Genomic DNA, 27155 nt, shown 5'->3' on the forward strand with positions numbered 1-27155 from the left:
TTCCTAGGTCCACACTTTGTGCTAATTGTTTGGAAGTGATGTGGCTGTCCTTCCTTGTGGTTGGAATCACAGAGGCATCTGTTAGTTCCACCCTCCCACCCTTCCTCCCTCTCCCGCTTTCTTCCCTCTCTTCTCTCCCCCCTTTCTTCCTTCCCTCCCTCCCTCCCTTCCCTCTTTTCTTTCTTTTCAGACAGGTCTCCTGTAGTTCAGGCTGGCCTCAAACTTATTATGTATCTGAGGATGACTCAGATTTTAGAATCCCCTGGTACTCACCCTTGGGAGAATGTGGTATATATTCTGTAGCTATCTGTTGTTTAGAGCCTCACTGCTAAGTCTGGACAGAGATCCACGTGCACAGTGGGTGAGTATTTCTGTACATGATTGTGGAGAAGTTGAAGTGGGTATCCAGATAGTCCAGTCCCACTACCTCTGATGGTGTTCAGGAAATGCTACCCTAAGAGTATTTTAAGCTCAAGGAATTTGAGAAAACAGCAGGAACAAGGAAGGTCTTGGTGCGCTCTTGTAGGCTTTAATCTGACCTTGAAGGTTCTGGACCTCCCTTCAAGCCATTGAGGATGCGCCTATGACAGCGCCTTCCTTGTTGCTATCCGGGCTCAGCCTGTTTGGTGTATCACAGCTCTTCACACTGTTGGCCCTCGCTTCGCCCAGCACAGAAACATGCAGATTAGTTTTTAGTTTAGTGTCCTCAGTGGTTTAATTGTTGCTCTCTCATTTCCTTGTGAAGGCTTCAATGCCATACAAAACCTGAATCTCTGTGTTTTTCTGCTGCTATTATGCCTCTTAGTATTATGCCATACACAATACTGTTAGACCATTTGGGATGTCGGGGGCAGGAGTTGGTCACTGGAGTTCCTCAGGCAGGGGCCTGGCCACTTGCAACCCTTAAGGAGTTACAAAGTTTACAAAGGGAATATCTTCCTTGCCTCGGTGTGAGAGCCAACAGTGAGAGTCACCTTCAGTGTTTTAAGAGTGCCCAAGTATTTGATTGAGAAAAGATCCCAGTAACAAAAAACATTGAGAAAATATCATTCAAGCACATTAAAAGTGGAGAGGGTGGCAGATTTCTGAGTTCCAGGCCAGCCTGGTCTATGGAGTAAGTTCCAGGACAGTCAGGGCTACACAGAAACCCTGTCTTGAAAAAAACCAAAAAAAAAAAAAAAAAAAAAAAAAGTGGAGAGAATTGTGGTCCTCAAAAGAAAGACTAAATATTGTGGAGTTTATTTTATATATATTTCCAATGTTATATATAATTATATATAAAATAAAAATTCAATGAATTCACAGCACTTAAGAGGCAGAGAGGCAGGTGGATCTCTGAGGCTAGCCTGGTCTACAGAGTGAATTGCAGGATAGCCAGTGTAGGTAAAAGGACAAAGGAAAAAAAACAAAAACCGATCCCAACTTGACCTGGAGATCAGGGCTAAAGGAAGAACACCCTGATCTGACTTTACCCTAAACTGAAGACCAGAGTTTGCAACAGAATCAAACCAGGGTCAAGATCAGACCACTCTGGAGAGCTTTGCCTCCTAAGAAATTCTATATAAATCCTGTCTTCTGCTCAGTTCCTTCCTGCTTCACACCTGAGCAGAGGCAGTCCCCTGTCCTGGGTCTTGGCTTGCCATAATTATCTTGTGTGCAGTCGTTTTTTTTTTTGTTTTTTTGTTTTTTTTTTTCCCTCTGAGTCAGGGTTTCTCTGTATAGCCCTGGCTGTCCTGGAACTCACTTTGTAGACCAGGCTGGCCTCGAACTCAGAAATCCGCCTGCCTCTGCCTCCTGAGTGCTGGGATTAAAGGCGTGTGCCACCACACCGGCGTGTGCAGTTCGTTTGTGGGAGGTGACAGTGGTGACTTCGTGGTATTCCTTGGCTCCTGACTGCCAGGATACCTTTCCATCTGAGCTGTAACAATTACTGAAGATATTTAGAATGTTTATTTTTAGAAATTGCGTTAATGCTAGGCATTTCTACACATAGGTATTGATTTTTACATTGTGTGTGTGTCCTTGGTGATTCAAGATCCTGTCATCTTGACAATCTGTATTAAACATCACACAAGGGAGCACATGTTTCTGAACCCATCACTGGCTAATGAACAACTTCTGCATCATTTCTTGCCATTTGAAGATGAAGTGAGGTTGTGGTTGGTGCCACAGACATTTATCCTCAAGGCTGCAAGAGACTTCAGAATGCATCTAATACCTGTTAGTCCCTATTTTTGCATAGTATATGGATTCTTATGTCTTAAACATTCTAAACAGCACCGATTATTTCCCCTCCTGTTCACCTACTTGCTAAAATGAATTACATGTGCATTTCCCCCTCACGTTTGCCAGTGCCAACATGAGACACGAACAGAGATTCCAGGAGCTAGGTGAGTAGACTGATCCAGGCTGGGGTGTAGTTCAGGGATAGAAGCCTCCCAGGTCTTAAGTCCTCAGTCAGATCCTCAGCGCTGCCCCCTCAGCCCGAGAGTAGTTTTGTCATATACGCAGATGTATGTATGATTCTAATTGCCGTCCGGACACAGTATAGGATTGCCTTGTTGTTAGGCTGGCTTGTATGCATGTCTCTGGGTACGTGTGTGTCTCTATTGCATTCATTGATGAGGGGAGATCTGACCTAACGTTGGGCAGCACTGTTCCTGGGTTTGTGTCCTGGACTGTGTAACAGAGGGAGGAGCTGGGCGGACGCATGCTTCTCTCTGCTCAGTGATGTGACCAGCTGCTCCAAGCTCCTGACTTCCCATTGTGGTGGATATAACCAGGAATGGCGAGCTGAAACCTTTCTCCTGTCTGCGGCCTTTGTCAGGGCAGAATCTTCTCAGCAACCCCTGCAGCAGAACTACTCTGAGGTGATACATAAATGCCGAGTGTGCGGTTGTCAGCTTTGTTTTCTACTGACAATTTTTTTTCTCTTAGACTTCCTGATTTAGGAAATTAACACAAAGGGGGACATTTTAAATGAGACTGTTACGTGCTGACCCCTACATCAGCAGGGGAAAGGTCATCGTTACCATCTGTAGCTCACTGCTCCTGGTTTCCTCAGCCTTCCCTATTTGAGGATCGAAGAGTTTGACTAATGCTTCTAAACACTTCTAAAGACTGCACTGATAGAACGCTTCTCCCACTGTGGGCTTCTCTCTCAGTAGTAACGTGCAGTTTATTGATTCTGAAATCTAGACCACAGCCTGTCCTTGCAAAAGAGAATAGAACTTTGTTTTCGGTTTTTCATGGAAAGCATTATTGTCTGTCTATACACAGGAAAATAGTCCCTTAGAGGGCAACAAACCAGTGCAGGAAAATGATTCATCCCGCTCACCAGAGTTTTAACATTTGTGTTTCCTTTTGCTGTTGTTGAGCAGGCTGTATAGTCCAGGCTGCTCTTGAACTTGTAGGTTTCCTAACCTACCTCGCTAGCTAGGATTATAGCTGTGAGCCACCATGCCTGGTGTATGAGTTGCTTTTTTAATCAGCAAGAGCCAATTCCTGTTGAAAATGGAGTATATATGGGCTATCGAGGCGGTTTATCAGAAACTTGTTACTCAAGCTTGGAAACCTTAGCTCAATCCTGGGACTCATGTGTTCAAAGGGGAAGATGGACTCTGGCATCCTCTGACCTTCGTTTGCATGTGTGCTCTGCTGTGCACATGCCTACATGTACATTGTCGTTGGCCTTCATGTGTGTGCTGTACTCACATGCTCACACACACACACACACACACACACACACGCAGAGACACACACATGCCAGTGTGAGCTTAAGCTCTCTCTCTCAGTAAATAAATAAGTGGAAAACTTTTATCTTTATAGGGGTTATAAAGTCAGTCACATGCGAAACGTATTGAAAAATTGGTTTCGGTGTCAGCAAGAAGTTCACTGTGCTTTGCTCTGTCACAGCATCAGTTTGAGAGAACTGTAGACCTGACTTCGTGCAACAGACACATGGGTTTAGAGCTCAACAGGATGCAGTGTGCGTGAAGGGGTCTTGGATGAACCACATCACACCCGCTTTCAGTGAGCCTTTGTACAACTGCACTTGCCTTTCTTTTTGAAGCAGTTAGCTAGTTAAAAAAAATGCAATTTTGGAAAACAGCAAATATATTGGTGATTTGACAATTTGTTTCTAAGAACCGATTTTTAAACTTTTATTTATTTAATTATTTGTTTATCTTTGAGGTCTTGTTATGTAGCTGTGTCTAGTCTGGGATGTACGATCCCCTGCCTCTGCCTTTCGAGTCCTGGGATTATAGATATGTGTAATCGTGTAGAAGTGCATGTCTCACTGTAGAATTCTCTTGCATACTGCTGCTTCATAGCATTTTCTGCATGTCAGAAAGAGAACAGCAAGGCTTGCCATAGCTTTCAATGATTTTGGTGTTGGGCAGTTGCCATTTCTACTTGTATGGAGCTATTTGTGAAGCACCATGGACCAGCCTTTGAGAATAGAAGAGATCATTAAAGACTTACAGCTTCTTTAGCATTACTATTAGCTACTTAAATTGTATATGCACTCCATACTGTGCTCATATTTAACACATATTCTAATTGCATTTTCATACAGAATACTGTGCATAATTTTAGCATGCCACAGTAACACTAGTGTTTAAGCAACAGTAGCCCATTTGGTATTTTAAAGGAACACTTGCTAGCTGAAGACACTCTTTGCAGCTTGCGCCGGAGACCACGTTGAATGCTATGAGTGGTTCCATCTGACCTGCGGAGAACCACGGTTGGTTATGGTTCCACTTTGTACATGTCCTCCCAGAGCCAGCTGGCTGCAGTTGGCCTTTAGAAATGGACATTTCTGGCTGAGCTCTGAAGACTGTATTTTAAAATGTAAAGCATAAAATACCCAGTGTTCACTGCTTATACATGAAAGCACATGTCAGAAGAAACAAAATGGACTGAAAACAGACTGTAGGATGCACATTAAATTTTGTGTACAGTTACAATTCTGTTTGTAGTAGGTTTAAAAGTCACTAGTGTAATATAGAATACAGTAAACCAACCCCCCCCCCCCAAAAAGAGAAAGTTTTAGAATTGAACTCAAATGTTACAGGGGAGAATACACTGCTATAGTTTAAGAAAGGATTTGATGTTCCTTATACATATGTTGACTGTGAGCCCTTGCTTTGCCGGTGCCTAATTCTATGTGAAACCCTCCCTCTTAGCTGCAGGCTTCCCCAAAATATGATTGCATATGGATGCTGCCATTGCCATGATGAACTGTTATTTAGAACTGGCTTAAGCTCCTGGGAAGAAAGTCATCTTTGTAACTCCAGGATATTACTTTTATAGTGTATAGTAATTGAACAGGTCATGCTGGAGCTAATGAACCACATATGGCCTTGGGAGGTGCTCGACGGCTCAGCAATGGTTGCACAAACCTTTAGATGAGGGTTTTCCATGGCTTCTCTGAGGCAAGTCTGCTCAGTCCTGTTAATGGTACAAGATAAAGGCATGCTAGTGTCCTGGAAAGAAGCCAATGAAAGAAACAAACATGACCTCTTTGCAGCCTCTGCTCTTAGCATTTACTTGTGAGCATCCCTGAAGATGTGAATGAAGTGGACTTGTATCATGAAGGGATCCAGCGGAAAAGCCAGGGGGTGAGTTAGTCACCGCTGCAGAATTCAGTCTCTGACAGGAGAAGAAGTGGGTTGACCAGAAGTACAAAGGAACTGGTTGCCACTCACACAGAACTTAGATCAGCATGAGGTCTGTGGGTGTGCACATTCCATGTCTTCCTGTGGGCAAAGTGGCTCTCTGTGGGACCTGTGCACATCTGCATTGGTCAGTATTTCAGGTGCAGGAAGATGAGCTAATCTTTGAAGGAAATGAAATTGAACTTGTTTCAAATTCAGCTACTTTGATTCAGCAAGCTATAGTGATTAATAAGGATATTGAAACGTTTGGGTAGTGTCTGTGACTCTAAACAGGAAGTTTCTCAGGCTGATGAATGTGAACTGAGCTGCATAGCCACAGAAATAAAGCTGTGAACTGTAGGACTAGTTTGTGATATTTTGATGATTCAATAACGGAGTTCCAGGTGCTGGGGTAGAAAGCCCTACTGGATGAATGCTGACAGATGCTGTGCACTGTTTGGTAGGCCTCATGTGATCAACTGCTTTGACTGGTTGAGTGCATTCTTTAAGTGTGTCCTCCGTGTCAGGCACTTCACTGGTGTCTGCTAACTGCACTGTATTTTATAGATGAGGAATGAAGATGTCAAGCATTCCCTCCCGGGCACCTGCTGGTGAGTGACTGACTACACACTTTCACCTCGGTGTTTTTCACAGTTGGGGACTCATCAGAAACAGCATCTGAAAGTTAGGTTTCGTGGCATGATTAGAAGAAAAGGACACTTCTCTGTTGAGGTATGCTCAGAAGGGGGACCAGAGATCTGTTGCTGTGATTCTAGGCTGCCCGATGTGCAGAGGGACCCATACAGGGTTTACATTTCTGTCTGGGTTTTTGTGATCTGACTGAGTGCCATCTTTGTACTGATCCCTGTATGTGTGCAATACACATTTGTGTCCTTAAATGCACTCTTGCAGTGTGTAGCATATCATGTTTATTACACATGAAGATACTTCTCTGGTGAGTTGTCTTCTCTTCTGAGACAGGCTCTCTTTATAGTCCTGGCAGGATCTTGCTGTGTAGACCAGGGTGGCCTTGAACTCACAGGGATCGCCTGCCTCTGTCGTTGGTTAAAGGCATGCTCTCTGGTGATTTTCCTGTGTTTTTTTGTTGTAGTGTGGAAGAATGTGATATATTCCTCTGGGATGTGTTATTTACCTAGCAAGCATTAGCCACTTCCTGTATTCACACATTCTCATTTACATTTAATCTTCTATTAACTGTAGTAAGCATGAAGGCTGGTGTCCTGTTTACTTCTGCAGTTTCTGTGCCCTGCTAATAACAATGTAACAAGCACGGCTCTGCAGCCGAGGGGTAAAGGAGCCAAGTCTTACAACTACAAGATTAAAGCTGCGTGCTTGTGCTAAAGTATAGGTGGGAATCTGAAGTGTCTCTTCGAAGCTGAGCACGGTAGTTGTGCACATGCCACTCCTTGGTTCAGAGTGCCTGGCAGCGAATGTCCCCCTGGGCGCGGCTGTCACCGTCTCTGAGAAGCCTACTGAGTTAGTGGCTTCTGTTTGCCTGTACCTGCGGGGCTTGTTTATATCTTGCTTTTAATTATTGCTTGAATTAAGCTGTGATGTAATGACTTGCTTTAGTGGTTCTGGGGCCCAGTATTTCTCTCTTGAGATTAGGGGATATATTTCATCCATTTTTTAAAAAATTAAATTTTATTTTTAAAAAATAGAACATAATCATATCCTTTCTTTTTTTCTCTTCCCTCCAGGCCCCTCCATGTACTCCTTTGCTCCCTCTTGAAATCATGGCCTCTTTTTCTTTATTATATATGATGCCTATCTACATGTATGTATGTGACTATGACCTCAGGACTAACTACTTGGTATGGACAACCAACTGTGGGGTCTCACCCTTAGGGAAGAGCATTTCTCCCACTTTAGCATTCCTCAGTTGCCTGTCTGTGGGATGAGCCCTCTGAGGGTTCCCTCTTCTGTGTTAGCATGTCGACTGCTGTTGTAGTTCTTTAGGGCTTTTTTAAGCAGCCTTACTGTTGAGATGTCATGGGTGTTGTAGCTTTCCTGTCATTTCTAGGAGACACAATTCCACAGCAGATTTCTGGTCCTCTGGCCCTTAAGATCTTTGTCGTCCTTCCCAGTGCTTCCTGAGCTCAGGCACAGGGCTTGCACTGATGTATTCATTGAGGAGCCTAGGCACCCCAGGGTCGCTTCTTGTCTGCATTTTGACTGGTTGTGGTTTTCTGTATAGTCCCACTTGCCACAAAAGAAACTTCATTGATGTGGGTTGTGAGCGATACTTATCTTTGTATATAAGGATGAGTATTTGGAATGCAGTTAGGAATTACACTGGTTTAGGGAGGTGGCAGTAGTGGGTTCTCCTCTAAGGTCCCCAAGCTCACCAGCCCTGGGTAGTTGGCTGGGTTTTTAGCACCAGGCCTGATTTACCTTAAGTCCAAGTAGACAGTGCTGGTTTCCATTGAGAGTGGGGCTTTCCTTTGCTTCCCTTGGCAGCTTGCATAGCACCTTTGGGTATTAAGAAAGCTGGTCCTCAGAGAGTAGGGCTTCACGTCAGATCCAGTTTGGGTCTTGTGGCTTTCATGTCCCAAGTGCCTATATTGTTTTGGGGTCCTTTGGGCATTGCTAAAATTTAATTTAGCAATACTGAATTCCTTTCAGCCTCTGGGAGGTAACCAAGGGAAACAGCAGCAGCCTATATTGTTCTGGGATTCTTTTGGACTGTCCTGACCAACAACTTGAAAGGGGACTTGTCAAGTGAGTTCCTAGGGTTTACATTAGATAGTCTTGACTGTCAGACCAAGTGGGAAAACTTCCTTCACTCCCCTGTCTCTGCCCGTGCCTCTGTCTCTGTGTGTGCTGTATATATTTTTAGGTAAGTAGAAAATAGTGTGGCTATTCCTTGTGTCTCTTGCAGACATTCTCATTGTTATTTTGCCTCTCCCCTCACCCCTTTCTGTATTGACCTCACTCTTCCCTCTCTAACTATAGACCCTGCCCCTAATTTGCCAGTTTCGCCCTTCAAATCACTTGAGTTTCAGGCGTATAGTATGTATAGTTGTCAGTGTAAATTGAATGAATATGCTAATAGCAGTTAGATTATAAGATTTATTTCATTTAAAAGTTTGTATACATGTGTTTAGCTCTGTGCATATGAGAGGCCAGAGGCATCCCGTGCCTCTGAAGCTGAGGTTACAACTGGTTCAAGTTATCCAAGCCGGGAACCTCGGGTCCTCTGCACGGAATCTTAACCACTGGACTGCTCTCCCCAGCCAGCCTGATTTGTCTTACGTCTTTAAGGTTCTTCCTGATATTCTAGAGTTCTAATACTAGAAATTTTGTTATACCAGATGTGATGTTGGTAAAAAAGTAATTACAGCAGATGAAGGTGCTGCTGTTTATGTATGTATGTCACCGCGTGCCTAAGCCAGCACCACTTACCTGATACAATCCAGTAGTTATTATTTTATTAGCAAATAAAATTTAGCTGAAGCAGATTTAAAAAAACGCATAAGAAAGGAACCACCAAACACTGTGAACTCTATGAAAAATTATTTAATGCATCTTAATTTGTGATTAAAATATCCTTTTTTCTTTACATTTAATTCTAACAGGAGAAAACGAGAAGAAAATTAAACTGCTTCCGAGTTTTGGCAAGTTCCATCTTCCTTTAGAATACGTTCCTTGCCCTTCCTTGTGTTAGCGAGTCTGTGGCTTGAGGTTGTGGAGCTGTGTCAATTGCAATCTACAGTACTTGGGAGCTCAGGGAACCGAGGATAATCAGTGTATAGTTCATTCACTAGAATGCATTTTTAATTGACTACAACTTTTTAAAAACCTTCTAGCAACCCCCAAAGCCTTGATAGACTTAGTATTTTTCATTGAGATATTTGACTTAAATTTGGCAGCATGCCATGCTTGAATTTTAAAAATTAGAATAAAAAGAATCATGTTTATATTTGACGAGCATGAAACTGGTATGTATACAAATAGTTCCCCTAGAAGAAAAATCTTGGTTAAAAACCAACCTAGTGTAGGAATTTTAATCCTAAGAGAAAGATGCAGTGATGTGTACAGTAGAACCTGTGTGGACGTTAGCATGAAGGGCGCAGATGCTGTGACTCATTTCAATACATTTGTGATGTCTTAATTATACAGCATGAGCTCTTTCAAAAATTTAACATTTTTCTTAAATGGCATCATATCTAGAAAGTTCAAAACTAAAGAATTCGCCTTGGTAGAAATTATGGATAATTATATTGTGGGCACTTCATAAATATTTCATATTTTTAATAACCAAGGCATTGACTTTTCAGTCCAGGCTGGCCTCAAACTCATGCGACCTTCCAGTTTGGTGGATAACAGGCATGAACCCAGCACACATGTTTTGGTGGTAGCTTTCAGGCAAGCTATAGTGCATGAGACTATATGACTTTTTTTTTTTTTTTTAATTTAACAGGTTTAAGGATCAGACCAGTCATGGTTCTGATTTCTATGCTGTTCTCTAGGGTTTCCAAAATATAATTAAAAAAAAAAAAGATTTGCATGTGCACTCACGTGCACGCCATGATGCACATGAGGAGATGAGGACACTTTAAGAATCAGTTCTTTGCTGCTACCTCTTTTGTCTATGTGAGTTCCTGGGTTCATTGTTGTAGCCTCTGAATTACTGATGCTAACTCTATGGCTAATTGCCCTGTTTCTTGGAAGACTCACCAAAGAGACCCAGTGTTGTGTGCAGACACTTTGCCTCTGCGCTCCCCCTTAGCCCCCTTAGCACCCCCCCCCCCCCGAAGCCCCCATTTTACCTGCCGCCCATGGCAAGTGCAGTACTGTGCTTCATCCCCCCTGCAGCAAGCTCAGGGCTCCCTCCCCCTCCCGAGCCGCTCTGAGGAACCCAGTCTGGGTTAGAATGGCACTGTCCATAAAGCCCTCCTTAATGAAAACACCCTGAGGAGCCACAAATGCTAGTTTGAGACAGCCTGGTCACCTCTGCATTGCCAAGAACTAGCTAGCTGTCTGATAAACAGCTGAACTCTCCAGGTGCCTGTCCTTGGGACCTTAAAGATAACAAACTCAAACAAGATTAAGACCCCACGTTTGAATCATAGAAAAAGGTAATCAGAGGTCACAGACAGTAAAGGGTGGCCATAAAATTAGTTCCTGATAACCTCACAAAAGACACTCTTTAATCCTCCTCCCAGTTCCAGTTCCTTCCCACAAAATGGTATCATGTTTGAGTTACAGTCTACCCAACCCAACCTCCACTCCCCTGCACCCTAAGCATCCAGAGAATTCCTAACTGCGCTGTATATAAACTCAATGCTTTCTGGACCTGTCATCTTGTGCCAGCACCTATGTTGTAGGTGGGGGCTTGCAATCTGAGTTAAGACTTGAAATAATAAAAAGACTCTTTTGCAAATTGCAGCAGACTTTGCAATTCTGCAATTCTTGGGTTTGTCTGGGTTTCCCACAGACTCAGGGCATAACACCATCAGGTCACCAGGCTTGTGTGGCAAGTGCCTTTATCCACTGGACCATCTCAGCAGCCCTCTTTCTAGTCTTTGACACAGGGTTATGTGATGCAGCCCAGGCTAGCCTTCATCTCATGATCTTCAGCCTCAGCCTCCTGGGCATGTGCTACATGTCCAGCTCAGTGGGGCTCTAATAACACTGAATGTGAGGAAGAGATACTGTGGGTCCCTGATCCTGTGTCCTGCGTGTCCACGCAAGCCCTGCCCGTGTCCTTCCCCGCTCCTCCTCCAGCGCCTGTGTCCTCCCCCCACCCCCATCCTCCAGTGCCCGTTTCCTTCCCTGGCCCTCCTCCTTGCATTCACCCCTATGCTGCTTTAGAAGAAGGTTTCAAAGGACATTTCTGCTCATGTATTTTTATTTTTCTTGAAATTTCTGGTGATTCTCCTCACTCATAATAGGAACAACAGGGTTTATTATAGCTCTGGCCTTCCTAAGCTCCCTGGTCTGATCATATGTCAGGCTCAAAAAAAAAATTACTGTTTTAAATTGGCAAATTAAAAACTGCACATATTGTGGATACAACACAGTGTGCTGATTAAGGATACATTCTACAATAATTAACTCATACTAAACACTTCTATCACTTTAGTATACTAGTTTTTTTTTAAGAGCATTTATTAAAAAACTCAGCACATTTCTAGTATATGATACATTGTTACTAACTGTAACCAGGCTGCTGTGAAGTAGCTCTCTCACACTTATTCCTCCTGTTTGAGTAGATTGCAAAAGATTTCTTAGTGCTTCTCTCTGTATCTAGGTTTTCATGTGGCTAGCTTCTCTTTTAGAATTTAATTCATTTTTTAAAATTTCAGTTTGCAGAAAAGAGGGTTTTGAAATAAGTTACACCCGCTTCTTCTTTGCCTCTGTAGCTTTTGGTGTCTATACTGTGACTTTGTATGCATGTTGTACTGTGAATGGGACCCAGAAACATACCATCAGCTAGGCTAGTGCTCTGTGCTAGCCACAGGCCAAGGCCCATCTTCAGTTCCTGAGCTACATTCACAGGTCAGAGCTGGTTAAAACAAAACAAAAACAAAACAGCAACAACAAAACAGCGATAAGGTCCTTTGTGCGAATGTGCCATAGCTCTATCCCTTGCCTTTGTGGTTTTTCTTTCCCTGGATTATGCTTTAGACTATGAGTTACTTGGGACAAGGAATGTTTTGCATTCTCATCTGTCTGCCATAACTTCTGTTTGATGAATGAATGTATTTGGTTTCATTTCACAGATAGCTGTTGGTCTAAATTAAAACATTGAAGGAGAGCAGTAAAAACAGGCAGGTTTGACTGAATGCCTACCATCCAGCACACAGGAAGTGAAGACAAGGATTTCTTTAGCTTTGAAGCAACCTGGGCTACGAAGTGTACTCAAGGCCAGGTTGATACATAGAGAAACCATGTCTGAAACCAAACCAGTCAACTCGAAACAGTGTAGTAACAATTATTAATTTGATATTTCAAAAAATCTTTGCAGTTGATAATGTGATATTGTCCTAATCTGTTGATATAAATGTGCTGTCTAGTCTCAAATGTCAATTTGACAACAAACTAAAAACATCTGAGAGGACGCCTCTCACGGTTGACTGGACATGGCGCCAATCTGTGAGTATAGCAGAATACCATTAGGAATCAGTCCATTGATTTATATTTTTAAAGACCAGTTGTATTTGGTTCTACCCTAGGTCTCTGGGCTCGCCAGTTTCTACTCCAGGTCATATACCCAAAGTCAAGCATGGGTGCTCCCTGGTGGAATGGGCCTCAAGTTCAACAGACATTGGTTGGCCACTCCCACAGGTCCTGAGCCACCATTGCCCCAGCATGTCCTGTAGGCAGGACAGATTTATGTCAAAGGTTTTGTGGCTGCGTTTCAGGTTCCTTGAGTTTAGAGTAGAGGTGTGCTGGGGCAGATGAGGACAGGATTGCAATTGAGAATGAAGGCAGAGGTGAGCATTAGTTTATATCAATTAGTGCTGAGGGTCAGGCCGACCCTCATGTCCCCTAAGCATTTACTGTTCCACCAAGCAACTCTCCAAGTCCCAAGACTTTACTTTAGAAAGTATCTTAAAGAAAATGGTATGGAGTGGGCAAATGGCTCAGTGGGCAAGAGCATATAGAGCTCTTCCAAAGAACTCAAGTTCCATATCAGGTCGCTTACAACCTCACGGAACTCTAGCTCTTGGGGACCTAATGCGCTTCTGGACCCCTTGGCACCTGAGCTCACATGTACATACTCATACACAGGCATACACTCGCATAACTAATTGTAATACATGTCAATACTTGGAAATTTTAATTTGTATGTACTTTAAAAGAAATGGGATTGCTCAGTGTAATTAAGACCATTCTTGTCTCTGGGGTTTTGATTCATAATTTGAACCTGCCAGGTCTCCATCCTACAGGATGAGGGATTTGTAGGCCTCAGCCACATTCTCTTCTTCTGCCATGTCAACTGTTAAATTCAAGTTAGAATTTATCACACGCTTCCATCAAAGAAGCTATAATTTCTAAGTTAGACTCTTACAGCAGCACTAAACTTTCTGATATATTTCATATTTATGTTTTAATTCTTGCTTTAATTTCTTATAATTTGTAAAAAATAGGAAAATAAGAACATTATCAAGAAGAAAATATTAATTCTTAATGTAGATGTAAATAGAAACTCATATTTTCAAGTCATTATTGATGAAAAAAGTGGTTAATTAAATACAAATTTAGATTTGTTTATTTCATTTTTTGTGTGTATTTGTATATCATTGTTTTGCTAGCAGGTCAGAAGAGGGCTTTTGGATCCCAGGAACTGGAGTTACAGATAGTTGTGAGCTGTCATGTGGCTGCTCGGAAGTGAACCTGGGTCATCTGTAAGAGCAACAAAACCTTTTAACCTCTGAGCCAGCTCTCCAGCCCTGCAGTAACATTGTTTAATGGTTAGACATACTATAGACTAAAATGCAACTTTCCCATCTTGGGATAAAAATGGCAAAAAGTGCTTGTAAACAATTTGTGATTAAAAACCAATAATTGTTAGGGCTGGGTGTGCCGGGCATCACAGGTTTGGGTTCAACTCCAGAGTCAAAAGTCAAGACTAAAAACAAAAAAGTAAGGGTGCCAGAACTTACTAATATCTTAATTTCCTTTTGTTGAATTGTGTGAGTGATTATGGAGGCCTACACAGGGACATGTGTGTAGCCTGAGAAGCTCCTCTGAATGAATTATCTATGTCATAGATTAACATTCATTTCCTCATGTGTGCAAAGTAATTTCGTGTATAACACATTAAACCTTTCAACCGTTCTTATAAGATATGTGACCCAGGTGTATACATTTATATGTGTGTGTACACACATCTAGATGTGTGTATCTGCTTTTAATTTTATAAACAATAAACTCTAGGTTTGAACAGAAGCCCTAGTCTTTGCTGGATAATTGAAAAGACATGTGTTCTGGTGTGGGTAGACCTAGGGAAAGTTCCAACTCAGACAATTCATCTGTTTAGTTCAGGACTTTATTTGTGAAACCCATAATTCCATTACAGATCTTGAGCTTTTATAACAAGAAGCAGTTGTGCATTGACCTAAACTAAGCAGAAATGAACAATTAGCAGTATCCCCCAAATGATGCACATTGTGCTGCAGAAACAAAGGACAGAGAAACAATTCCCGTGGAAAGCCACAGCAGTCCTGCAGACCCCGTGGGGATCTGGGTACTGATGGCTTAGGAGTTGAAAGTGGTAGAGTATTCTTGTTTGTTTTCTCTTATGATCTACCTTTGTAATTTTGACTGAGTTCAGGACTTAGCAAAATATTACCAGCTACAGATAGATTTTTAAAAAATATATACTCTAGATTTATTCACTGAATTTTAAAATGTGTGTTTATGTGTATCATGCATGTGTCTGTTGTCTATGGAGGTCAGAAGAGGGGCTCCCTCAGCCTGCAGTTACAAACAGTTCTGAGCTACTGTGTGGCACAGATTATCCTGTGTCCTCTGAAATAGCAATGACTGCTCGTAACCACTAAGCAGCTCTCCAGCCCAAGGATGCATGTTTTAACATGGAATTTATATATTTCAACGTAGCTTACAGTTTACTATGAAACAAGGTTGGTCTTGAATGCACTTCTTCTGCCTTGCACAGTGACATACTGGAGTACAGGTGTGAGCACCGTGCCCACCAGTAACTACAGTTACAGCTATTATTACTTTTAAAGATTTATTTGCCTTTGTTTTTCATGTAGAATGTTTGACTGCATATATGTATGTGCACCATGTGCATTCCTGGTATATAGAGGCCAGAAGAGCATGCTGTTTTCCCTGGAATCGGAGTTAGGAATGGTTGTGAGCCACCTTGTGGTTGCTGGGAACTGAACTCAGGTCCTCTCTGCAGGAGCAGTAAGTGCTCTTAACCACGGATGCAACTCTGCAGCTCAGTGGCCAATACATTTTTATAAATTACAAATAAAATATTCATAATCTTATTTTATGCAGTGGGGGCCCTTTTCAGCACGAACCATTTGCTTTTCCTGTATAGGCTTTAAAAGGAAAACAGGGAAGGAGGGATGCTGCTATTATATTACAATCTCAAAAAAATTTTTGTTTTAAATGGTATTTATCAAAGGCTGAGGACTTTTCATGAGGCAAAAGAGTATTAAGTTACGTGCATTCATTTGTGTTTTTGTTAGATGGATCTTTAGTGGTTCTGGAGATGGTATATGCCAAGCAGGTACCAGACCTTGTAAGTGGCACCCACAGACCTTTCATCATTTCCTTTGAAGGGAAAATCTACTGGCATGTAACTGCGTTCCCACCTGGGAAGTCAATAACAGACAGCTACAATATCTTGGATTAAGCCTGCATAAGAATAAGAATAATTTACAATTTGTTATTGTGTATGCACACACAATAATATTGCATATGTGTGTGGGTGGATGTGCCAAGGCACATGTGTGGAAACCAGAGGACATCTGTCTGTGGGCTCAGTTGTCTGCTCAACCTTTAGTGGTCATTAAGGATCGCCAGTCCATGGGGCCAACACCTTCACCTGCTGAGCTGTCTTTTTGGAATCCTGCTATGTTTTTATTTTGTTTTTTGTTCTGGGTGGAAATAAATTCTTGCAATCTAAAGCAATATTTTGAAGTTTGAAGATTGCTTCTGTTAGAGTATTTTAAGCCAACCCCCCCCCCACCAGAGTCCAAAGGGACTACTGTGAGAATGGTCTCATGAACACAATTAGTCAGGAGATCTGACTTAACCATGCATCACTCACACCCTAAGAGGAAACACACACAGTGTTTACCACCCTGTCAGCAGCCCCGAAAGGAACGGAAAGCAAGCTAGTCTCACAGGTTTCAAGTATTTCCACATGCTTAGGTCTTCTCGATTATTATTGTAATGCTCTAATAAGGCCAGAGATGGGGAACAGCTTCATTTCATAGTTTCAAGACTTCCACATGAGAGCAATTAGACCACTTATGTTGCTCCCAAAGATGAGCTGTCTAACACAGCTCCTGATAGCATTCAAATAGCATCATTTCCATAGCAAGATGAATGTAAATATTCATAGATGATTGCTTAAAGTACATTGATGATGCATTTTTTATCAGTAAATAATTTTCATGTGTTCTATTTGTATCTTTATCAACTGAACACACATGTGCACCCAATTTACACCCTAAATCCTAAAACATTTGTCAAGATCCCTGTTTCATTTATAGCGATTTGTAAATTGGTTTTACTGGCCCTTTGGGTAAATGTAATATATAGCATAGATCATTAGATGTCTGACTTATTGCACTCATAATTTTAAAATGATTTTACCATGTTGCTTCATGTATAATTATTTTGTCATATAGCATTCTATCACATGAATGTATCACAAGATTTTTGTTCATTTTACTGTTGATGGGCATCTTTGGATAGTTCTTATTTTAGGCTGCTACAAATAAAATTATTATGAACATTCATATAAGAAAAAGGAAACTGTTTAAACTACAGGCGTACTGAGATACTGTTCTGGGGTCCTGGAGCCTAGGGCCAGCTGTGCAGTGGTTTGGATCCTTTCCAAAGGTGATGAGCAGAGGAAGGAGTGCAGGCTCAGAGAGTCTTCAGGACAGGATGGGGTCTCCAGAGCTGGTAGACCACTAAGTGCTGTCTGGGTTGGCTCTTTTGTGGGGTCCCTGGAGTCTTCCCTCTTCCTGTCTCCCATGACTTCATCTCCTTGGCACTCATGGTCCTTGGGCTGGGGCAGTAGCAAAGGTTGGTGAGGGTATCCCAGCTGCAAGGTTAGGGGCATCATCTCTCTTTACAGTCTAGCTGTATGTGGGAATGTTGCCTCTTCCTCGACTGGTTCTTGCTAACTTCTCGCAGTAGGGAAAGCACCAGGTTGTATGTGCATGCAACAGAAGTTTTAGAGGGTCAGTCCATGACCACCATGGTGGGAGCACTCAGAGATTCAGTGATCTATGTGTATAATGATAAGTCAGTTTTTAAATTAAGTTTAATTTGTTTTTTGACTAAAAGACTCTATAGATAGCTTTGGCTACCCTGGAACTCACTCTGTAGACCAGGTTGGCCTTGAACTCATGGAGGTCCACCTCCCTTTGCCTCTTGAGTGCTGTGAGTAAAGGCGTGCCCAACCAAGCCTCATGGATTCAGTTTTATAATATGTCCATTTAATAGAATCATAATAGTAGTTTCTTCCCTAGGATGTACGGTCTACCTAGCCATGGGTTCCTGACTAAGTTAATGAGGCCAAGTACGAGCGTCATCTTGCTGAGCCGGCCTTTAATCCAAACAGAAGCTGGTTGGTTCCTGCCATCCCATTCGTTCTGCTGTTGTACCATGGGGTATGTCTTGTTATTATAGTGTGCTGGGTGAGAGTGATGATTGCTTTTCTTCCAGTAGCATCCACAGCCCCTTTCAGCACCATGAAAGCTAGGGTAGCCATGAAGCTTCCAGGTCTGTAGCAGCTTGCTTCATTCGTGTCCTCTGACTCAAGTGTATGCTACCTTTGGCCATACGGTCTAACCATCATAGAGGTGGTGGGGCAGGTAACTAAGAGCGATGGCGATAGTCTGTAGCAGTTATGAATATATAGGACCCCACTGACAAAGGTCAGGAGAGCTAACTCAGACCCGACAGTGAAGCTAGCCTGTGGTGTCTAGGAGAGAGGTCGGTCCCTGGGCCAGAGTACTTATTTTAACATTATATATACACATGTATTTATTGTAGGAAGCTTTTATAGTAGTAGACTTTCATATGGCATTTTCAAAGATCTCTGGTGTTCTTTATCCCTCCCACAGTCACTTCTGTACCCTCTCCTGCTGTCCCCGCCCCACTCAACCCTTCTTGCTCCATTTCCCCGTCCACCCTTTATATTGCCATTGTTTACAGTCTTTCTTTAAGAAGTCACCCCTAATGTGCATCACCATTTTCCCGACTTCTCTGGCTACTCTGATTTAAAGACAAGCGTCTGAAGATTCCAAGCTAGCACCCACATGAGAGAACATGTGCTGTTTGCCCTTCTGGACTTGGGTTACCTCTCTCAGAATTATTATTTCCAGCTCCATCAATTCCTCTCTGAACTTAATTTTCTTAAAGGCTGGACTGTTTACTGCTCTGGAGGTGGTGGGACCTGGGAGAATGGAGCCGATAAAAGGGGTAGATTAAAGTCTCATGCAATAGCCAACTTTGTTCAGAACCTCAGGCAATTTATACTCTGGGTTAAGAGTCACATGAGTAGAATGTACAATCACAAGGACAAGCCACACATGGCAAAACCATGCTTTTTCATAGAGGCACATGCATAACAACAGCTGAAGTATACACACTCCTATCTGCTACACCTGGGAGGAGTGTGAAAACGCAGTCCAAGAATGATTTTGTGTTTTTAAAGAAACTGAGACCACAAGACTCTTGTCTTGTTTTTGTTTTTTGTTTTTTTTCCTTTGGTCTCTCTGTCTCTCTGTCTCTGTCTCTCTCTGTCTCTGTCTCTCTGTCTCTCTGTCTCTCTCTCTCTCTCTCTCTATATATATATATATATATATATAAATTTTATCTAAGTACACTGCAGCTGCCTTCATACACACCAGAAGAGGGCATCAGATCTCATTACAGATGGTTGTGAGCCACCATGTAGTTGCTGGGATTTGAACTCAGGACCTTCAGAAGAGCAGTTTGTGCTCTTAACTGCTGAGCCATCCCTCCAGCCCCTGGAGCTTTTCTCATAAGTACTCTTGAGTTCTCCTCCCATGACTCTGGTCTTGGACTGTGTTCTAACATCTAGTGACATTTCATTGTATATATATGCTACACGTTTATTACCCATTCACCACCTGATGGACATGTGCTTGTTTCCATCTCCTGGCTTTTGTGAACAGAGCAGCAACAGTGGTCGCTGTGGTGGGCTGTGGAGTCCTTTGGGTGCAGCTGGATCATGTGATACTTTTTTTTTTTTTTAATTTGGAGGGTCCTCTATGCTGACTTCCATAATGATTGTATCACTTTGTCCTCCTGAGAGTACTGAGTGTTCCCAGTTCTCCATATCCATTCAGGCATTTACTTAAAACAAGCCTAGCCGGGCAGCGGTGGCGCACGCCTTTAATCTCAGCACATGGGAGGCAGAGGCAGGCGGATTTCTGAGTTCGAGGCCAGCCTGGTCTACAGAGTGAGTTCTAGGACAGCCAGGGCTACACAGAAAAACCCTGTCTTGAAAAAATCAAAAAAACCAAACCAAAACCAACACCACACACACACACACACACACACACACACGTCTGCCACATAATTACAGAAGCCAGCCTGGTCTACAGAGTGAGTTCTAGGACAGCCAGGGCTACACAGAAAAACCCTGTCTTGAAAAAATCAAAAAAACCAAACCAAAACCAACACCACACACACACACACACACACACACACACGTCTGCCACATAATTACAGAAGCCACATGATTATCTCATTAGGTACAGAAAAAAGTCCAACGTCCATTCTTGATGCTGGAGAGTCTGTATCTGTAGAGCTGGGGCCAGGGTGGGTTCTGGGCTCTGGAACATGGTGGCTTAGGTAGCTATTGTGAGCAGAATCCTGCTTTTACTAAAAGTTAAATGTCTATCTTGATCTTGCCTCTTAGGGAGTGTGTGTATCCATGTGTAAGCATGTGCAAGGCTGGGCTTAGGGAGTGTGTGTATCCACGTATAAGCGTGTGCAAGGCTGGGCATGCAGTGCTATGTTGACAGTTATTTTTCAATTCATTGAAGCAATCATGTTTTTAGATGAGCTTTTTAAAAAAACTTTCTGTTAGATGATCTTCCTTTCCTATTGCTGTTGTGAGATTCTGTGTACATGTTTGGTATTCCATAATTTCTTTTGGGTCATCTAATAGATTTATTTCTACTTGTCTAACTGGGATTTATTGGGCTTAAAAATGGATTTTAAGGTTCTGATGTCCAATAATTCTAAACAATGCTCAGTGATTATTTGTCCTTTATTTATTTATTTATTTCTATTTATTAGTGACTTTTATTTGTTTGGGGTTCCCTGTGTCATTGAAGCTCCCCCAGTGGCTCTGTCCCAGCCCAGCTGTGTGCACGCAGTCCGGCTCGTCCTGCTGGGAGTTTAACTTCACAGCATCTCCTCTCTATTTCTGAGATGCATTTTGCACAATTTATTTAGATTTACTTTTCTTTTTCCTACATCACTGGCATTTAGCGTGACAAATTCTGTGTGACAGTGTGTCTCTGTAGCCTAGGCTAGCCTTGAACTGGAGGCTATCTTCCCTCAGCCTCCCGAGGGCTGCGATCACACTCAGGTGCCACTATGTCTAGCTAGCCCTGGGTCCCCTCTAACCCTGCTCTTGGACTTGTGCTCACTTGGTTAACTCTATTCCAGCAGTCGTCCCCATACATTCTGATAAAGTCTGCCACCTACAAGAATCTCTTACTGTATGTCAGTCATACATAATACATTTGTATATATTTTAAAAGAGCCAGTAGGAGAGGAGAGATGTGATTTATTTTGGAAGCAATGCTTCTTGTGAGCAAAGGAAATTCCGAGATTTTATTTGGGCGCTTATACATATTCATAGGAGTGCTTTAGATTGGGCACAGCCCTGAGCATGCTCATTAGAGGGTATGTTCCTCAGCATGCCCAGTTTAAGGTTGTAATCGAAGAGGGAAACATGGTGGACACATTTGGAGTTGGTTTCTGTTGTGGCACATGTACCTCTGGGCTTGCTCAGCTTGCCCTTGGCCATATTTTTAATGCCTACCTTAATTTCCTTAAGCTTAGGAATGTCATATTCTTATGTTCTGTCATTTTCAGTATGTGAAGTCTTTGTGAGTCTAATCCCACTGTTGCTGTCTCCCGCTCGTGTCTCTCTCAGGTCCCTGTATGATGTGGTTTTGACTGAGGTCGAGTTTTCAGAACTTTATTCGTGTGAGTGATTGGTGTGGTCCTTTAATCTTTGAGCTTTCTTTGGTTATATGCTTGGTTGTATTTCTAGCCCTGGACCATTTTATTCTAAATTCACAGATTTATTTATTTATTTATTTATTTATTTTTTGGCTATCTGATAGAATGGTTTAGTCAGTAAATTTACATTAATGAATTACATTACAGAATAAATTTTATGAATTCTTAAGAGAGATTTTTCCCCCTTCATCTGGTTCCAAGTTCTGATGTGTGCATTTTCTTTTCTTTCCCCTTTGGTTGAGGTAATGCTATTTCTGAATTCTGTTCATATTAGGGGTCAAGTTCTTTGTGGTCTTAGGTTTGTCTGGAGCGTGGTGGGGGGCTCTGTCCTGGGCAGCTCCGCCCCATCCTCCCCTTTTCTGTGTGTCATTTGAGAGCATGAAAACGAAAGCTTATGTTTAGATTATCTGGCTTAGGAAAATGTCCCGAGGGCTCTGTGTACCTTTGTGGATTCCACTTTCACTTCGGTTTTGGCTTCTGAATTTTATTTCCTTTGTTTCTTGGCAGCATATTGATATACTTTAAATTCTGCTTTTAACAAATATTTTATTCAACACAGAGAGTAGGTGTTACTTGATATTTCTTTCCTTTTTTATAATTTAATTGTTGATGAGCAACTATATCAGGCTTTATCTGTCCAATAAAATACTTAATATTTTATACTTAAATCTGATGTCATAAGTCCATGACATGCAGTTGTGATGGTAGGCTACCTTAAATATGGAATTAAAGAGATCTCATTAGGTGCCTGCTGTGTGGATCTGTGCAGCTGGAGAGACAGCCGTGAGCCGTGACACTGCTGTTCGGCTGCTGTGTGTCCCTTAGCAGACCACAGAGCTTCCCTGAGCCTCAGTTCCCGCCACAGGAGGACAATGGTTCTTGACCTTCTTCCCTTACAGAGGAGCTGCTCGGCTGAGCCAATGACAAGCGGGCTGGCACTACTTTCGTGGAGATTATGGTAAAATCTTTGATTCCGGTAATTTCACCGGAGTATGTGAGACGAGACATCGTTGACTGCCATCCTTGTTCTCCTCAAATCAACTTCACTTCTGTGTTCTTCAATTACTTTCCTCTTTGTGTGATCTCAGTGAAATGGAGAGCACAGAGCATGTGTCAAATGAATCTTTCACTAAGAAAGATTCATTTGACACATGTAAGTGGCCCTGCATAGCTTTACATTTATACATGATACAACATTCATGTGCGTGTGCGTGAGTGAGGGTGAGTGTGTGTGTGTTCTCATGTGCAGTTACGTATGTGCCCGTGGAACAACCTTGGCATCATTTCTCGGTTACTGTCCATCTTTATGTTTCTCAGAGCCTTTCATTTGCCTGGAATCTCCAAGTAGGTGAGGCTGGCCAACCAGTGAGCCCCAGGAATCCCTGTGGCCCTGGGGATTGAGCTCAGACTGTTGGCTTACACGGCGGCAAGCTTTACACACGAATTTATCACCACAGCCCACACTTCAGTGATTTAAGGCATCAAAATGATAGAGAATAGTAAAATCCCAGAAAATATGGGAATGGGTAAGGAACATTTTTACAAAGTAAATGTCTGGCTGGATATAGTGGACAGAAGAGAGATGGTCTCAAAAAAGTCCAAGGCAAACAACCCAAGTCAGTTGTTGCCTGGTAACTCGCGATTCTGTGCTGGACAGCAGAGGGCGCCCTCGCCTCACCCTTTGATTTCCTGAGGCCTACCTTGGAGTAGGTAACAGAAGTACCTACTCATCTAGGCCTGAACAGGATTCGAAAACAGTTTTTCCTTTGTCCTTGGCTTAGTGAATAAAATCCCCTCCCCTCTGGGGCTTCCCCTGAGTGTGATGAGCCGCCATGGCTGCCTTGATGCTCACCGACACCCCGACACCCCCGGAGGCTCTTTGGACCGATCTGCCCTTGCGTCTGGGGCTCGTAGGATACTGCTAATAAATTAGCTGCTTGGGCGGCTTGATTGTTGTGGCAGGTCTGTGCTTGTGACCTTTGTTAAAGATGCATTTAACTGCTTTCTTTAAGGAAAAGCACGATGTGATATATTAAACAGTGGTAATCGGTACTCTGAGCCCTGCGACAGAAGTTCACGAAGTATCATCTAATTCAGTTTGGCTAGCCATTTCAGATCAGAGGTAGAGTTAAGTTTTTTTTTTCTTCTTAAAAGTTAAATTCTTTATTTTTTATTTGTTAATTTTTTTTACACTCCATATTTTATTCCTCCTCTCCCACCCTCCGGCTGTTGCACATCCCACACCTCCTCCCACCCACCTGTCTCCACATGGATGTCCCCACCCCCACCCCACCTGACCTCTAAACTCCCTGGGGCCTCCAGTCTCTTGAGAGTTAGGTGCATCATCTCTGAATGAACACAGACTCGGCAGTCCTCTGCTGTATGTGTGTTGGGGGCTTCATATCAGCTGCCTGATTGGTGTTCCTATCTGAGAGATCTTGGGAGTCCCGGTTAATTGAGACTGCTGGTTCTCCTACAGGATCGCCCTTCTCCTCAGCTTCTTTCAGCCTTCCATAATTCAACAACAGGGCTCAGCTGCGTCTGTCCATTGGTTGGGTGCAAATATCTGCATCTGATTCTTTCAGCTGCTTGTTGGGTCTTCTGGAGGGCAGTCACGATAGATCCCTTTTTGTGAGCACTCCATTTGTGAGCCTCAGTAATAGTGTCAGGTTGGGACCTCCCCTTGAGCTGAATCTCACTTTGGGCCTGTCACTGGACCTTCTTTTTCTCAGGCTCCTCTCCATTTCCATCCCTGTAATTCTTTCAGACAGGAACAATTATGGGTCAGAGTTGTGACTGTGGGATGGCAACCCCATCCCTCATTTGATTTGTCTTCCTGCTGGAGGTGGGCTCTATAAGTTACCTCTCCCTACTTAGATTTAATTTTTTAAAAGATTTATGTATTTATTATATGTAAGTACACTGTAGCTGTCTTCAGACGCACCAGAAGAGGGCTTCAGATCTCATTACGGATGGTTGTGAGCCACCATGTGGTTGCTGGAATTTGAACTCAGGACCTTTGGAAGAGCAGTCGGGTGCTCTTACCTGCTGAGCCATCTCACCAGCCCCCTAGATTTAATTTTTAATAATATTGTGTATGCAGAATAGGTTCACAAAATGAGAACATAAACAATTTTGTGTGTTTTCATAAGTGATCTCTGAATTTCTTATGACTATTATTATTTTTTTAGTATAGAATAGAGTTTATTTAGGACATGGGAAGGGGAGAGGAGAAGGGAGTAGAGACAGAGAGAGAAAGGGAGAGGGGAGAGGGGAAGGGAGGGGAGGGGAGGGGAGGGGAGGGGAAAGAAGAGGCCAGCCAGGAACATGGGGTGGGGGGGAGGGGAGAAGGGGGTCAGAGAGGGAAGAAAGTCAGAGAATAAGAGCTCTTATACCTATTATCCTGAGTAGTTTATCTGGCTTTGAAACTAGCTGGCTTTCTGAATGAACAGATGCAGCTGTGTTCCATTCCATCTCTAAGAGTTTATCTTTCAGATGAGGAATTTTGAACACATGGATTTTATTGTGTAATGGCATCCATCTTGTTTCTCATATATTATTTAGAATTAGAGAGAGAGAGAGAGAGAGAGAGAGAGAGAGAGAGAGAGAGAGAGAGAGAGAGAAGAGAGATTGAGAGGGCAGGGCAACCGAATATAAATGAGAACATAGTGAATGAATGTGTGTGTGTTTGGGCAGTGAAGTCACAGTTAGCGACAGCTCATTCTCTGTTTCCAGATAGGATTTTGGCACAAAGAATACTTAAAAGAGGATTGTTAACTTATTTAATTGTGTGTGCATGTTTACACGTGTAAATGCACCTGTATATGTTTATGAAGCCAGAAGAGCACGTTATGTGCCTTCTTCTGTCATTCCCCACCTAGTTCTTTGAGGCAGGGTCTCTCCCTGAATTTGGCACTCAAGTTGTCTTTGATACCGTAAGGTGGTAAGTCTAGAGATCTTCTGTCTCTGCCTCCTCCTGCAGAGCTGGGTTGCAGGTGTGTGTTGGATGCTCAGCATCTTACGTGATGCTGGAATCCATTGCTTGCCTCTTGAGACTGCCCAGCAAGTGCCCTCACTGCAGAGACATCTCTCCAGCCCTACGGAATACCTTTTATGTGATTTCGTTAGTTATCAACTTAAGGACATTGCTGTCTTAGGGAAAATAAATCTAACTTAGGCAGACAATCATCCTGAACAGTCAGTGGTTCATATACACTCAAGTTCTGGGAGGGTTTTCCATAGTTAAAAATCTTAAAAAGTGCTGGAGAGATGGCTTAGCAGTTAAGAGCACTGACTGCTCTTTCAGAGGTCCAGAATTCAATTCCCAGCAACCACATGGTGGCTCATAATCATCTGTAATGGGATCTGATGCCCTCTTCTGGTGTGTCTGAAGACCGCTACAGTGTACTCAGATACATTACATAAATAAATAAATAAATAAGCCTTTAAAAAATCTTAAAAAGAACCCTTTCCTTTGACAAAGAGGATGAGTTTCTAGATATGTGTGTCTGTTCGTGTGTTTGTGTGTATGAAATTATGAATGTGTGTATGTGTATGTTTGTATGTATGTATGTATGTATATATGTATGTATGCTGTACTATGTATGTGTGTGTGTATGTATGTGCATGTGAATGTATGTATGTATGTATGTATGTGTGTGCTTTTTCTCCTGATACATTTTCCCCAAAGCAAAAAAACTCTCTTTAAATTTTTTTTCACTGTTTGATTTCCACACAGTGTCACACAGTTGTGCCTGTGTAGTAATAGTGGTAGTGATGGCAGTTTATCGGATGTTTGTCAGGTGTGATAAAGTGGGCATTTCGTTATGTCTCATCCCCATAGCAGCATCGTGAAATGTCTACTTCATGCTACTACTTTCCGGATGAGGAGACTGATGTAAGTGTGGATGTGGCTGTCCTGGGGATGTTGCTTTAACCTTAGCTCTAATGAACAAGCCTTCTTCATTAGCAGTGTCTTCCGCTGTCCACCCTCTCCCTCCTGACACCCTCCAACACCTCTCGTTTGTAGTCTGAGGCTTTGTACACACCGTTCCTTCTGCTTTTACTTCTCTGATTGCCTGGCAAACTAAATTCACAAGACCCACGTGTGATCTTCCTTCTGAAGCTTTCCCCGCCTCCTGCAGCCACTGGTCAGGATCCCAAAGCCTTTTATTTTAATATGTCTTGTTCTTATATTGTTGGAGTATTTAATTAGGTTTCATATAAACTGCACTGTGTGTCTCCCAGCACATGCCAGTTAGACAGTCAATGTCTGTGAAAGTTGCTAGTGGAGAATTATGAAACCATCAATGCTCATTGCACCTGAGGAAACAGTTCTCCCGTTCTCCTGTGGATACAAGCTGTGATAAGACATTTGGGACCTTCTCTTCAGATCCAACCCGAACTCTTTTATTATTATTATTATTAGGTATTTTCCTCGTTTACATTTTCAATGCTATCCCAAAGGTCCCCCATACCCACCCCCCCAATCCCCTACCCCCCCACTCCCCCTTT

General features: G+C 42.6%; 1 protein-coding gene across 10 annotated transcripts in view; it reads left to right on the forward strand.

Moving 5' to 3' along the window:
* Positions 1-27155, forward strand: part of Bbs9 (Bardet-Biedl syndrome 9 (human)) — a 412725-nt gene that overhangs the window by 58699 nt on the left and 326871 nt on the right. The window contains exon 2 of one of the 10 annotated variants that reach the window (XM_011242551.2): positions 17879-18019. The exons of the other annotated variants lie outside the window; for them this stretch is intronic. The gene's annotated coding sequence lies outside the window, so the exon portion shown is untranslated. The remainder of the gene's footprint in view (positions 1-17878; positions 18020-27155) is intronic. 10 annotated transcript variants of the gene reach the window in all.

This window comes from Mus musculus, chromosome 9 (genome assembly GCF_000001635.26).
Source record: "Mus musculus strain C57BL/6J chromosome 9, GRCm38.p6 C57BL/6J".
Classification (NCBI taxonomy): Eukaryota; Metazoa; Chordata; class Mammalia; order Rodentia; family Muridae; genus Mus; species Mus musculus.